Genomic DNA, 13,095 nt, shown 5'->3' with positions numbered 1-13,095 from the left:
CTTATAACAACCGGTTAAATAGTGTCAATAGGAAATATGAGAGAGAGAGAGAGAGAGAGAGATTTCGGGAATGAGTCGCTGCTGGGGCAGGAGGTAGCCACCCTCTCGTGCCTTCCAGCGTGAGACGCACCTTCCACTACCGCTGCCCTGTTCATCTCGCCAAGTAATTGCCAGCCACCAGCGAGTAATCTCTTCGAGTTTCCCACAATTCCTTTTCGCCACATATTTTGTGGATGGATGGATGGTAATGGCTATTATACCCTTTGCAACAGGCGGCAGCTTGCGCCACCTAGCCTAATATCTACATTTCGTAATCCCTTTTTTTTTTTATTTGTATAAATTATATTCTTACACAACTCCCCCCCCCCCCTTTTTTTAACTGTTTCCATCGCTTATTTTTATTTGTATTTTTACCCCTCCCTCGATTTTTTCTCCACAACCCTGGGCGAATCTGTCCTTCAGATTCGCCCAGGGTTGTTCCCGGCGAACGGCCCCAGTAATTCCAGAAACCCTATTTTCGTGCTCTTTCTCGTACCTTCCTTCGGTGTTGTCTTCGTTTCCTCATTTGCCTTTCGTGACCCCTCCCTCCCCAACCTCTCCCCGCAACGTCCTACACCAGTCAATGAGGAGTAATAAAAAAGAGCGGCTGGCAGCTGGGCCCCGCCGCGTCCGTCCGTCTTGCGAGAACAAAGCGGACGATTCAAGCGGCGCAGCTGAGCCCCAACCGCCGGCCGCATACCATTGTCCGACTCGGTCGAGTGTCGTTCCGAGCCGCGCATATACGAGAGGCGAGCGCACACGCGGACGACGACAACACACACGTAGCATAGCGTAATTGCCGCGGTCAAAAGTCGCGCCGGGTTTCGTGCGAGGAAGCACGCCGCGTACGGAGCCGATGTGCAACGGCCCTGCGCCGAGAACGATCCGCGCGAGAAAGCCTTCTCGGTGTGCCCAGAATTCAAACCTCGCCTTTCTTTTTTCGTCGATGTCTGACAACAGTATTCGGACACTCTCGCTAGTTATTTAAAGTCCTCGCAGGGAGCGCGTTCTGCAACGAGTACCCCGAGAAAAACGGTGCTAAGCTGTTTCTGTTGTTAGCCCATTGTCAGCACATCGGTGGTGGCTGATGGCTCAACTTCATGGTGCACAAACCGGCACACTTCGGAGGAAGTAAGAAAAGCGGTGTTCGTCACTTTTCTTTTCTTTTTTTTTTTTTTTTAGAAGAAGAAAAAAAAATAAATAAAGCGGGACTTGATTTACGCTGGTGCACCCGTTAGACCAGGTTTTTCCCCGTCCGTCGCATGGGCGCTGCCATCTTGGAATCACCTGATGCGGCCGCCATTAGGTTGCTTCAACTCGTCGCTCGCCGCTCTCCCCTCGGCGCCTTGGCGGAGGCCTTGTACGTATTCGTGTTTTTCGTCCCGTGTCTTGCCTTTCTCCGTGAAGTGCCACCACTATTTACTACCTCATTATGTGCACAATTCACTTTGTGGCACGTTTTAACTATTTTCACCGTCGGCACACCACATACGCGTGAGGAGGGCTATATGTGGCACGGAAATCAATATAATAATACTATCTTTATTCAGACTTTGCGTCTAGGCTGAGGAAGCAAAAGGCGATCTAACGTCCCCTGGCGAGGCTCTTTCAGCCCTACACATCACTCAGCAATAAAAAAAAAAAAAAAGAAAGAAAATGCATGAAATAACTAATCAACGACGGTCATATCAAAAGCGGTCACGTATTGACCATACAAAACACTTATGACTGCCTATACAGAAATGATAATTTTATACAATAGTCTAAAGTATACAATACTTTATACAATGTTAGCACCGGCGCACAATGAGTATATAGATGACTCGGAGATAGCACGAGGGTTCAAACGCCAATTAAGTACGTCAACTTCGGCTTTTGCTTATGCAACATTCGCAATAACATGCGAATAAACGTGAAAAAGACATTTCGACAAAAACCCCGAGACTGAGACAAAAAGGGACGGACGAACACAAAGTCTCAAATTTGAGACTTTGTGTTTGTCCGTCCCTTTTTGTCTCAGTCTCGCGGTTTTTGTCAAATGTTTAACCACCACCAGCTCGTTTGCGCCCTTACCTTTTGTTCACTAAAAAGACAGTCAGCGTGTTCCCTCATAGACCGTTCTTAGTAATCGTAACAAACAAAACAAAAAGTTGCTTTTGATTCAGTGTAGGGGGGAACCCGTGGAGATAATAGGCAACGAACGCTTAGCTTGCATTTTAGTCGGTGGCTAACGGTACAATAAGATCAAACTTGTTTGACGTTGTTAATAGTTTTTGCGACATAAACATTCGCTCGATCGGTTGATATATGAATTTCGAGAAACTGTATACCTTGCTTGGTGCTGCAGTCTTTCCAGTTGCTTTAATACATATATATATATATATATTTTGGATAACATTTTTTTTTTTAATAAACAAAGGTTGCGACTTTCCACATGTCACAGACGGTTTGAAAGTGGCTGCCCCCCCCCCCCCCCCCCCTATGTGTCACGTCGAAAAAAAAAGCCGTCTGCATGATAATCACTCCAGTTATTGATGCATGCGAATTGTGGCCTGGCGACGCCCAAATCTACAAAGTGCATCTCCACATACAAGTAAAGAAGCAGGTCCATAAAGTGGCGCCTGGCGTTCGACGTGAGCCAAACTTGCAAGGCTCACTTCTCTCGCGCCCTTTCATTTTATTTGGCAACGGACAACAAATGTCAAGGTTAATTTAACGGGCCTGTCACTCATATTTCGAGTACGTCGTAAGCAAATCTCCACATTACAAATTGTTCATTTCCTAAGGCCAAGACTGAGAAATGATGTTCACGAGTACTTTAGCAGGGCCGATAATTAAAGGAACGTACTACTCTGCCCAGGTACAACTATCGACGTATTTATGAACTTTTTTTATAGTTTTTTTTCCCTGCGTCATTATAGGAGACTTTTCTAGTCTACGAAGTTTGGAAACACTTGGTGTCCACAAGAACCAAGCAGTGAGCGGTAAACTTGCGAGCCCATCTGTTCATCGCGTACATTGTTAATCAGATCGTCGACCTGCTTCTTCACTGTACGTACCATGCATTAGTCTCTTCATTAGTTCGTTTTTCTGGAAAGCAGCGGACATTGGGTACGGCCACTGACGATTGTGATCCTCCCTTTGCACCAATTCAGTCGTTTTGTCGCCGAACCTGACCAAAATTAACGTAATCAGATTCGTCACAGATGTTCGTAAAAGTGCCCACAATTGAGGCTTTACACCACTTCGTGGTTCTCATCAGTACCCCTGTTTCATTGGTTGCAAGCGACAAGGGGCACATTTGTATCAGTAAACGAAAACGCCAAAAAACAGCAACACAGCGGCGTCCACGCTGAAACCAAAAGTCCGAAACCAACCAGACTGAAGCAACCTAATGGCGGCGAGTGAGTCAGCGCCCTCTATCCGCCGAAATGAAGAGCCCTATAGTTCAAGTGTTCCATGTGACGTATTCCTTAATCACTCCCTATTCGTTGGGGTAACTCGAAGCGTGCTCATCTCCGCTCGTAATTTGGAACCAGTCCACCGACTGGAAAGGGGCAGCCCGCAAGAAGGAGGCCGCTCGCCCCCACGGAGCGAACGTCGTTCCGCCGACTCGTTCTCGAACCCGCTCCTAAAGGAAAAAGAGCGTGCAGGAAGAAGACGCGAGGAGGACACGCCCACGCTCTGCTGCCTTTTCCGCTTCTTGGGAGCACGGAGGAAACCGCTCGAGACACGCCGGCGGAGATTGGGCTCGTCGCTCCGTCTGCTCGCGCTCAAGCTCCGTAAAACACGTTTCTCATATCCCCGTCGGAGCACTATAGATGAAAGGGCGACAAACATGTACGCGCGAGCACCGACTCTGCGGAAAACAAACATAAAAGGAGGCCGGAAATTACAGCTCGGAGCTTTTTTTTTCGCGCTACCCAATTAGAAGGACAAATCTCCATTCAGAAGTCAAAACGAGATAACAAGGGGAAAGATACTGCGTTCAGCTGCTTTTAAAGTTAAAAAGATATGAGGTTTCTTTGCTATATATATATATATATATATATATATATATTTAAGATACCGATCTAATGTTACAACAGCTCGGGGTCATAAGATATCCATCGCTATAGCGCGTTTGCCCAAGCGTAGCTACGCGGAAAAATAGGGACCAAATTTCAAACAACGTTCAAGTTGAAGAACGAAAAACTTCCCTACACTCGAAGTGATCCTAACGGCGTAATGCCGCGCAAAGCATCTTAGGAACACGTCGGACATAAAGTTTCGGTTTCGATTGGCCTAGCTCACTTCGAGACATCGCGTCACGACCAAATACGGTGCTGGTGTTTGAAGTATAGACTTTCATTAAACGTATAATACTGTAGGCGTTGCCGATACGGATGGCATGCTGGGGCACGTGAATTCGGGCTCCCGACGTGCCGGAGTCTTCGCGCGTGTAAACACGGGACGAAGATGGCACATGGAAGAAGTATGCTGCTCCATCGGCTCCTCAATACCCTACTTGTTACACTATCCCTGAGCCGGGAAGGTAACACAGCACTCTGGGGTGGTAGGCCGTACTCGTACTCCTCGCTAAGCCAAGGCCGCTGGAGGCCCGTGTTTGAACGGGGGCTTTCACGAAGATTAATGGGAGCAATGCGAGAGCGCGTTGAATTTATTTTCATGCCCTACTTCTTCAACGGGGCCAGTGCAAACCATATGCCACTTCTCTCCGTGGCCAACCAGGTTCCATGATGTTGCAGGCAGGACATTGTGGAAGTCTCCCCGGCCCAAGGAACTTTAGGCACTCTCCAAAGACGCCACTGTTGACTGTTCCGCGAGGGTGCACCAGCAAAGATGGCATCGCCTCTGCTTCCATTTCCTGCTTCGGATGACACGTCCGATTGGCCCGCCCCGTTCGTCCTCCGGCGCCAGTTTCTTGGTCGCCACCGCGTCAGCCGCGTCGACGACTCCCGCCGCCGCCGAGGACACTCATCGCGCATGCAAATCGCTCCGTCGTCATCCGGCTAGAGGGCAGTCGCCGCCTCGTCGTGAACGCCCGCGGCGCCCTCTTTCGCGCGAAACCGAAGGGCCATCGCCAACCGGAGAACGCACCGAGAGACCGCTTTCGGATGCACGCCGCAGAAAACGTTTCACCGTTTCCGTGGCGTGCGTTGGTTGGCCGTAGGGATGTTGCGAACCTGTGCAGGTTCGAGTGTGAACAAGTTCGACTTTTTCGACCTTTCAACGTGGTGTTCGACAAAACTTCAAATAAAATTCTACATTATAAAAAAAAAAAAAAGAACGAAAAAACTTTTGACTTTATTTTGGCGGAGGAAAAGTTCAATATTTGTAGGGTGGGTAGGCATCACTGGTTCAAATTACCAAATAACGAAAGCGTTAAAGCGCATATTTTCGCTTTTGTATAATGTAAACATTAGTAACTATTTTATAAGATATAAAACTAACTACTTTCCAAATTATTTGTATCCCCAAAATCGAAATATTCGTGTAGAAGGCGGGCAACACTGTCCATAAGTCGAACTTCTTCGAACGAGAAAGTTCGAAGGTTCGGCAAACCAGTCGAATCTTGAGGTGCGACGTCAAAATGGAGGTTCGACAAAAGTTCGCGACAGCCCTAGTTGGCTGCATGCGATGGACCGGACAAGCCACCACACGCAGCCCCCAACCCGGCCCTGCCAACGTATTCAATAATACTCGCGCGTCGCTGCATTCATCGTCAAGGGACACTCTCCGCCCGTCAATGAATTACCTTGGATAGCTCGTGGCGTCCATCGGCTCTTTCTTTAGTGTCGAGCGGCCACTACTTTCATTGTTTCAGGTGCGGCGAATATAGGGCGTAGGAACAGTGATTTTCAGAAAGGAGTAAACGTGCGTAAGGAAGATATCTGGACGTTTCTTCCTCTTACTCGATTGATGCACGTATAACAGTGTAAAGAATGTTAGAAAGGGCCGCGAATCGAATTTGGGGGAAGGACCCCTGTCGTTCACCTCGACCTCCAGAAGGTGCCCCAACCACAGCGGACGAGTCCACAGAAAGGAGGCCGAGTCAAACTCCTCACGGAAATGGCAAAATTAACACAAATACACACACACAAAAAAAAAAGGAGAAATGAACATACACTTGAAGAAAGAAGAGACATACGCTGCTGGACTAACAAGGGATGCCGCGAACCTCCCGAAGTTCGTGTTTGAAAATATCGAATCTCGCTAAGGTTCGAATTTGAAAAGTTAGGAACTCTCAAACTCCGATGAGGTTCCAATTCGTGAATGTCAGGGTTTCTGAAAGTTCGAGGTCGAAGATATCAAATTTTTGGAGAGATCGCTCGAAAAATTCGCGAAAAATTCGAGCATTTCGATTTTCTTCGAAGTACAAGTTCGAAAAGTTCTAATTTTAAGTCGAAGCATGACTTTCACGGACGCAGATCAAATTCCGCAGTTTGAAACTAAGTTTTCATGAATTCATCTTAAAAATAGCGAAATGGGCTACACATTTCACTGAAAACTTTGCCAATTTCTCTTATGACGTGAATGTATACTCCTTCGTTCTCAGCGCTGTGGTACTGACGGCACTATACCTGCATTACTTGTACTAAGTTATGAAACAAACGCTGAACTAGTTGAACGGTTCATCGAAAAGCCCCGAGGCGGCCAAGGGGACGTGCTTCCTACCTCTTTCAGAACTAGTAGCAATCCGATCAAACGTCGGCTAAATGCAATGCTGACGTAAGACAACTCGATATACAGGACAACGCATGCACGTAAACGGGCTTCCCGAAAACTTTTATTAATCGGTTGCTCGCTTTTGGAATTCCTCTATGTCATGTCGCTAGTCGAAAGATGTGGTTGTGTCGTCTCCGTCCTACTCGTTTATTGTTTCTTCAGTCATGACATGCAGATTGAAGAGAAGAAACCGGGCAAAGAAATGACGTGTGCGACGAGCGACCAGGAGGCCCGTACATCTCAAGTTTGGGGAACGCCTCATACGAGACAAAACGAATATTCTTCGTTTCGTGTGTGTGTCATTCGGCTTCTTCACGTTGCTCGCGGACGCTAAGCTGGCAGAATTACACAAGAAAGTCATTGTAATCGTTTCAACTGGCGACTCCAGCGAACGGACGGCACCTAGCGGGAAAACACTGAATGGAACGGAACAGGTCCTTTGTGCTCGTCTCTAGTGGCTTCCATAATTGCATGTTGTCGGCGGTTGGCGCGATAGAACCGTTGTCTCGGTGACTCGCTACTGTCCTATCAGCGCGCTGCCGGTCGCTCTCAATGCATGTCTACGCTACCACGACGGTTCTAGTAGATCGTTTCGATGACTCCGATAAGGATACTCCGGCGACGCCTTTGAGCACGCATCGTATCGTTATCGGAACTCTCTATTGTGCGTTTATATATCAACGTTCATAAGCACCGCAGCCCTTTCATCGCTTCCCCGAAGAAGGCCAAGCTTCTGGAAGAAGATTGAGAGCGCAGGTGAGCTGGTGAATATCAGGCAACATAATAAAATGGATACACGGAAAGAAAAAAATCATGAGCCATTCTACTCTGTGAAGGTATGCGACCATGCAGCGCAGCTGTTTAGCACACGACACATACGTGACACAGATCTTCGAACAAAGGTTCGAACTATCGCCGCCCCGAGGAGCCGGAGGAAACTGGACACGTTAGACGGGACCGCCACCCGGCGGAAAGTAGACACGCGCGACGGGACTGCCACCCCGGGAGAGCGGAAGGAAACTATAGGCACGCAAGCGCTTGGGACGACGACGAAGAGAGGGCGCGTGAGGTTTTGTTGACGCAACACGAAATAACCACAGACCCCTAGCCATAAACAGCTTCGCTGTAAAAAGGACGTGCACAACACCGCCCGAAAGTTCGCCTACGCCAACACAGCGTCGCAGGTTCCAAACGGGGTAAATCAAAATCGGGGCAAACCATTCTGAGTATACAATGCGTGCCAGGTGAAACCCGAGCGTTGTGCATTCAGCCGAAACATGGCACGGGACGACCTATTTTAGACGTCCATATTGGTCCGATAGTGGCGACACCTCTATGTCGCTGGAGTCGCCAATAAGACATTGAAAGTGCCAGGTTGTTCACTGCGGCGACAACTGTTATGGGCTCTTCCCGCCACTGGAAATGATGTCCGTTGTTGATGTTGTAGTAGGTGATGTAGGGCGTCCGTCGTCGACGTTGACAAACCCTCGAAAAAGATCGGCCACCACCCGCGGGAATCAAACCTGGGTCTGCTGCGAGCGAAGCGGAGGCGTTACCACGGAGCTACGCCACACAGTTAAAGGGGCGTGGCAGCGACTAGAATGTTTTTCACTTTACACGAGCTTACTGGCATTATACATACTCGGCGACAACTTTTCTTGGCAATGCAGTGGAGGGTACAGGCCCGCGTTCCCTCTCCCATTTCGAGTGCTGAATAAAGCTGTGCGCGGGCTCTCCTCCTCTCCACTGTATAGCCAAGAAAAGTACACTCGCACGCAACGCCACTGGCAATGAAACTCTTTTGCTGCGGTGTAATTTCAAGGACAAAAGCGAGCGTAAGCCGATGGTAAAGTGCCTGTGACAGACTGATATTCCCTGGCGTAGTCTAGATATATGCCAGGATTCCAAGAAAAGTCGGTAGCGGATATTGGTTTCAACGCTCATTATTCTGGTGTTGTCAAAATCGATACGGTGGTCGTTGTCGTCACAGCACTCTGCAACAGCACCGCTCCCGGTCAAACTTTCGCATATCATTATTGTGTTACAGAATTCTTTGATAATTAAGTGTTCTTTTTCTCGCGCCGATGTAAGCGGCGGAGCATTCAGAACACGGAATTTGGTGTACAACCCCTCGTGCATTTTCCTTAGGAATACCTTCTTTTGCCAGCGTACGCGCAAAACGCTTCGCCGGTCCCCTTTATGTAAAGAACGCCGATGCGAGTGTTCCGGCGAGACTGCGTACTATTTTGAGGCTGCAGGTTCCGATGACCACGATTTTGACGGCGGGCCACACGACCGACGAAGCTGCCTGTGTAGTCCTTCGTCTTTAGGTCTGCAATGACCCTTTCCTCTTCTCTTTTTTTTTTTTTTTTTTTTTTTTTTTTGAGGAGCAGATGTTTTTAGCTTTGGACAGGAGGGTTTTAACTTGTAACCACCGAGGCTCTGTGACTCGTAATGTGGTAGGAGTCAAAGCCGAGCTAACGTCCAGTGTAGGTTGTTTTTTTAGGTTGGCAGTCATCCTACGCGGGCAGTCTCGTAGTATGGCTGCCCGCCTCCCACTACCACAATGTGACGTCGAACTCTGTTTAAGCGCTGGGAGCAAATTTTTCCGGTACAGCGGCTGCGTTCTCGTCGTCAATCAACCATCGGAACACGGCGAATCGAACAACGCCAGGAGGTGAGAGGCCGACGGTATATTAGCGCACACGTATAGAGAGAAGAGCGCTAATACCGTTTATGTGTTTAATTACCAACTAGCCCAATTATCTTCCCTTTTTACTGCGTGCACCAGATGGGTCGCCACGAAGAGACCCGCGGAACTGCAGACTTGGATCGGTAAGTGGCGAAGGGAACGACCCTGGCACCGATAGCCGCCTCTTAGTCAAGTGCACAGCGGGCATGGACAGCGTCCACACCTGCGACCCCGCACTTCCCCGTTGGAAGAGCGCGCAATCCGGGCCATCTAAGTTCGCCCCTTGGTACGCCCAACCGCGTGAAGACTAGACACTTCGCGGCCCGTGCGGCTTCGACCCCGTCCGCAGGTCACGACACGGCTTCACGTCCCAACGCGACGAAGAAACGAAGCTTCTGAGCGGCGGAGGCACACAATAGACCCGATCGTCGCTTCGCCTGCATTGTGACGTCACTAACCAGCAAAAACTATCCCCCAGTCAGTGGCCCCACAATGATAGTTTGTTGACCAAAACAAAAGCGGTTGCTCTGGCTCCGAGATCGACCGCGACAGGACCCGAAACAGACGCGAGGGAGTAAAGAACTGAGAAGCCCGGACGCGCAGCGCCTGCACGCGTATCAGCAGCGCCGGTGAGGCGCGAAGCCCCTCGTCCGATGAAAACCCTTTCGTCCCTGGAGCTGTAATAAACCCTTCCGACCCTCCTGACGGGGCCAGCCAAGCGTGGGCGGGAGCTCCTCGTCGCCGACCCCGGACGCCGCAATTCTCTCTCGCACACCGGAAACTATCTTTACTTTTTCGCGCGCCGGATGAGGGCGCCAGACAGCACCGTTCGCTGCCGAGTCGTGCACTTGCTCACAAGTCAAAAGAACAAAGTGAAACCAGGGCCCGGAGGAACGTGACTCGCGTAAGAGACTCCGGGAGTTAGTCACGCGCCTCGTTTCACTGCCCGAAGGACCAAACGTGGTGGGCTTTGAATCGCTTTAATTTCGGTGTTTCGACGGTCATCAAAATCTTAAAGGGATGCTGAACCGAAATCTGGATTCCCCAAAACACGCGGCAAAAGCGTGCAACGGGACGCTACAAACACCAAAACATCACTCGTACAGCGATATCTCGAACGGATGACCGTATTTTTTTTTAAAAAGAGGCGCATTTGGCAGGAATGTTGACGTCATGTTTCTCCGAGAAGGAGAGGGAACGGCCTCGCGTCTTCTCCGCCTCGCGGCTTTGAGGGAGCGAAGCGAAAAGAGGAGGAAACTAGGTATCTTGACGTCACGCGCCTCGTCGGCCTGGTTCAATCTCGACTTCCTTTTCCAAAAATACGGCCGTCCATTTGAGATATCGCCTTACTAGTAGTGTTGTAGGGATTGCAGTGTCCCGCCTATATCTCCAGCATTGTTTTTTTTTTTTTTTTTTTAATTCAAATTACGGTTTACCATTTCTTTCAGGATTTCATCTTTTCTATCGATGACGATGTGCCTCTGTCGGCTCATTATACATCAAAATTTCGAATATCTGCGTTGTCATCGCCACGTCATCAGGAAAAGGTTGCGGGGGTGCAGCTGGAGCGCCATTCACACACTTGCAACCGAGTAAGACCGAGAGAGACAAGACCGGTTTTTGAGCCTCTTGCGACGACTCTGGTCTTACGCCGTCGCAAGAGGCTAAAGGCCCCTTCACACTCTTGCAACCAAGTACGACCGAGAAAAACGAGACTTGTGAAAACCTCTTAAGATTTCTTAGGACGAGAGAACACATTGGCACGCTGGCGCCGTCTATGCGGTGACCCTGGAACTGCATTTCACAAGAGCGAAGGTTTTGTGGGATTTCCGAGGTCAAATGTGCGTAATACCTATAAGAAAGGCTCGTTTATAACGTTGACAAAAGTTTTTCGAGACAAGAAAGAAAGGATAATGCGCGAGAGAAATATAAAATATGTCGGACCGCCGCTATCCATTAGATGGCGACAGTGTGTCCTCTCGTAGGAGGTTTTAAGGAACCCAGTTTTAAATTAAGAGGTCGCAAGAGTGTGAACGGGTCTTTAAAAAGCGGTCTTGTTCGTACTCGGTTGCAAATGTGTAAATAAACAAAAAAAAATTGGCCGGTAGTTGGTAAGTGGTTACTGTAAAACCGTAGGCAGTTCTGTATTTGAGGAAAAGCATTTCGACCGTCTTTATTTGGCCTCCAGGATTACGAATATCAAAAATATCTTTCAGACTGATGCGCCAAGAGCAGCGCTTTCAAAAAAGCGCTGAATCCCCTCCTTTCCGTCGCGTTGAGAGCGAGTTTTCAGCTTCCCTTTAAAGGGAAGCTGAAGAGGGACTTGAAGAATACAAGTTAGAGGTTAATTCTAGAGTAATTTTATCCCGTGAACCTGAATGTCATATTCGTTTTCCCCGAACATGTAACTAAACATGAGAAAACGTTACAAAACAAAAAAAAAAGCGAAAAGTCGTTATCTTATAAGATTATCTTTGGGCCGCCAAGCACGTGTCGCTCGTGTGGGCGGCTCGTGCAATTGCAAGCGTTGCCAGGTATATTCCCCCGCACTGGCACCAGTCGTGGCGTCTTTTTCTGACCTTTTCTTGAAAATGGCAAGGGTGCGCGTGCATAGCTCTGATAGGCGTTGAAGATGCGCCAGAGCGGAGATTCCGAGGAATCCTTTTATGATGTAACGCTCCGGGAAGGAGGGGCTTCGGCGGTACTTTGGAAATGACTTTCTGCCGCCTAAGTGCACCAAATCGAGAAATCACCTTGATATTCGTGATCCGGGAGGCGAAATGAAGACGTCATACTTATTGGCGGCGTGCGCGAACTACAGGGGGCGCTACTCAGCTATCATCATCATCGTTTGTGACGTCACGGGTAGGACGGACTGGGACAGACCGCGCAGATCTTGGATCCCTCGGCTCGTCAGCTCGCTTCATGCACTGTTTAGGTAACGCGCGGCAAAGCCGGTTCTACGCGAGGTGTTTATTTAATGAAGTGATACTTGTAGTAGGACATTTCACCGGAGCTCGAAACCGTAGAAAGTGCAGACGTGCTAACAAACATTTTTGACGCCGAGGTGTCCAAGCGCTAGATTGTGGTGTGATGTTATATATATATATATATCCCAGTACAAGAAGCTGGGTGATTAAAATAGAACACGCAGTGCTGTACCCCCACTGCAATATCTACCACAGCAAATATGTGTTTCTTTTTTTTTTTTTTTTTTTTTAGGATTTGGGAAAAATAAAATTGAGAAAGGAATGTTTCATCAAACTGAAAATCCAAATTCAAGAACCTCTCGCGTGTGTAGTAATGACTTCAGTGAAAGCGACTCCGTGCATCCTGTTGGTTCCATTGTGTTCTGCAAGTGCTCGTCTTATTAGTTCTAATTCTTTTTTTTTTTTTTTTGTAAATTAGCAGACAATGATTTCCTCTAAATAACTGGCGGGAAGAAGTCTTTGGCTGGCTTCCGGAGTCATAGTTCGACGTGAGCGCGTTGGTGAAGTTAAATAAAACTGAAAGAATAAACATAGGGACGGACAGAACAGCACACCTTTCGAAAGACGTGCTGTTCTGTCCGCGCCTATGTTTATTCTTTCAGTTTTATTTAACGTCCGGAGTCGGTTCAATTAAATCCCCGCTTA

At 48.5% G+C, this 13,095-nt stretch overlaps 1 protein-coding gene across 1 annotated transcript in view; it reads right to left on the bottom strand.

Moving 5' to 3' along the window:
* Nucleotides 1-13,095, bottom strand: part of LOC8042354 — a 484,035-nt gene that overhangs the window by 457,744 nt on the left and 13,196 nt on the right. The gene's annotated exons all lie outside the window — the stretch shown is intronic.

This window comes from Ixodes scapularis, unplaced genomic scaffold (genome assembly GCF_016920785.2).
Source record: "Ixodes scapularis isolate PalLabHiFi unplaced genomic scaffold, ASM1692078v2 PGA_scaffold10__122_contigs__length_95168666, whole genome shotgun sequence".
Classification (NCBI taxonomy): Eukaryota; Metazoa; Arthropoda; class Arachnida; order Ixodida; family Ixodidae; genus Ixodes; species Ixodes scapularis.
The sequence above is the reverse complement of the archived record's forward strand: the minus strand, read 5'-3'. Positions and strand labels throughout refer to the sequence as shown.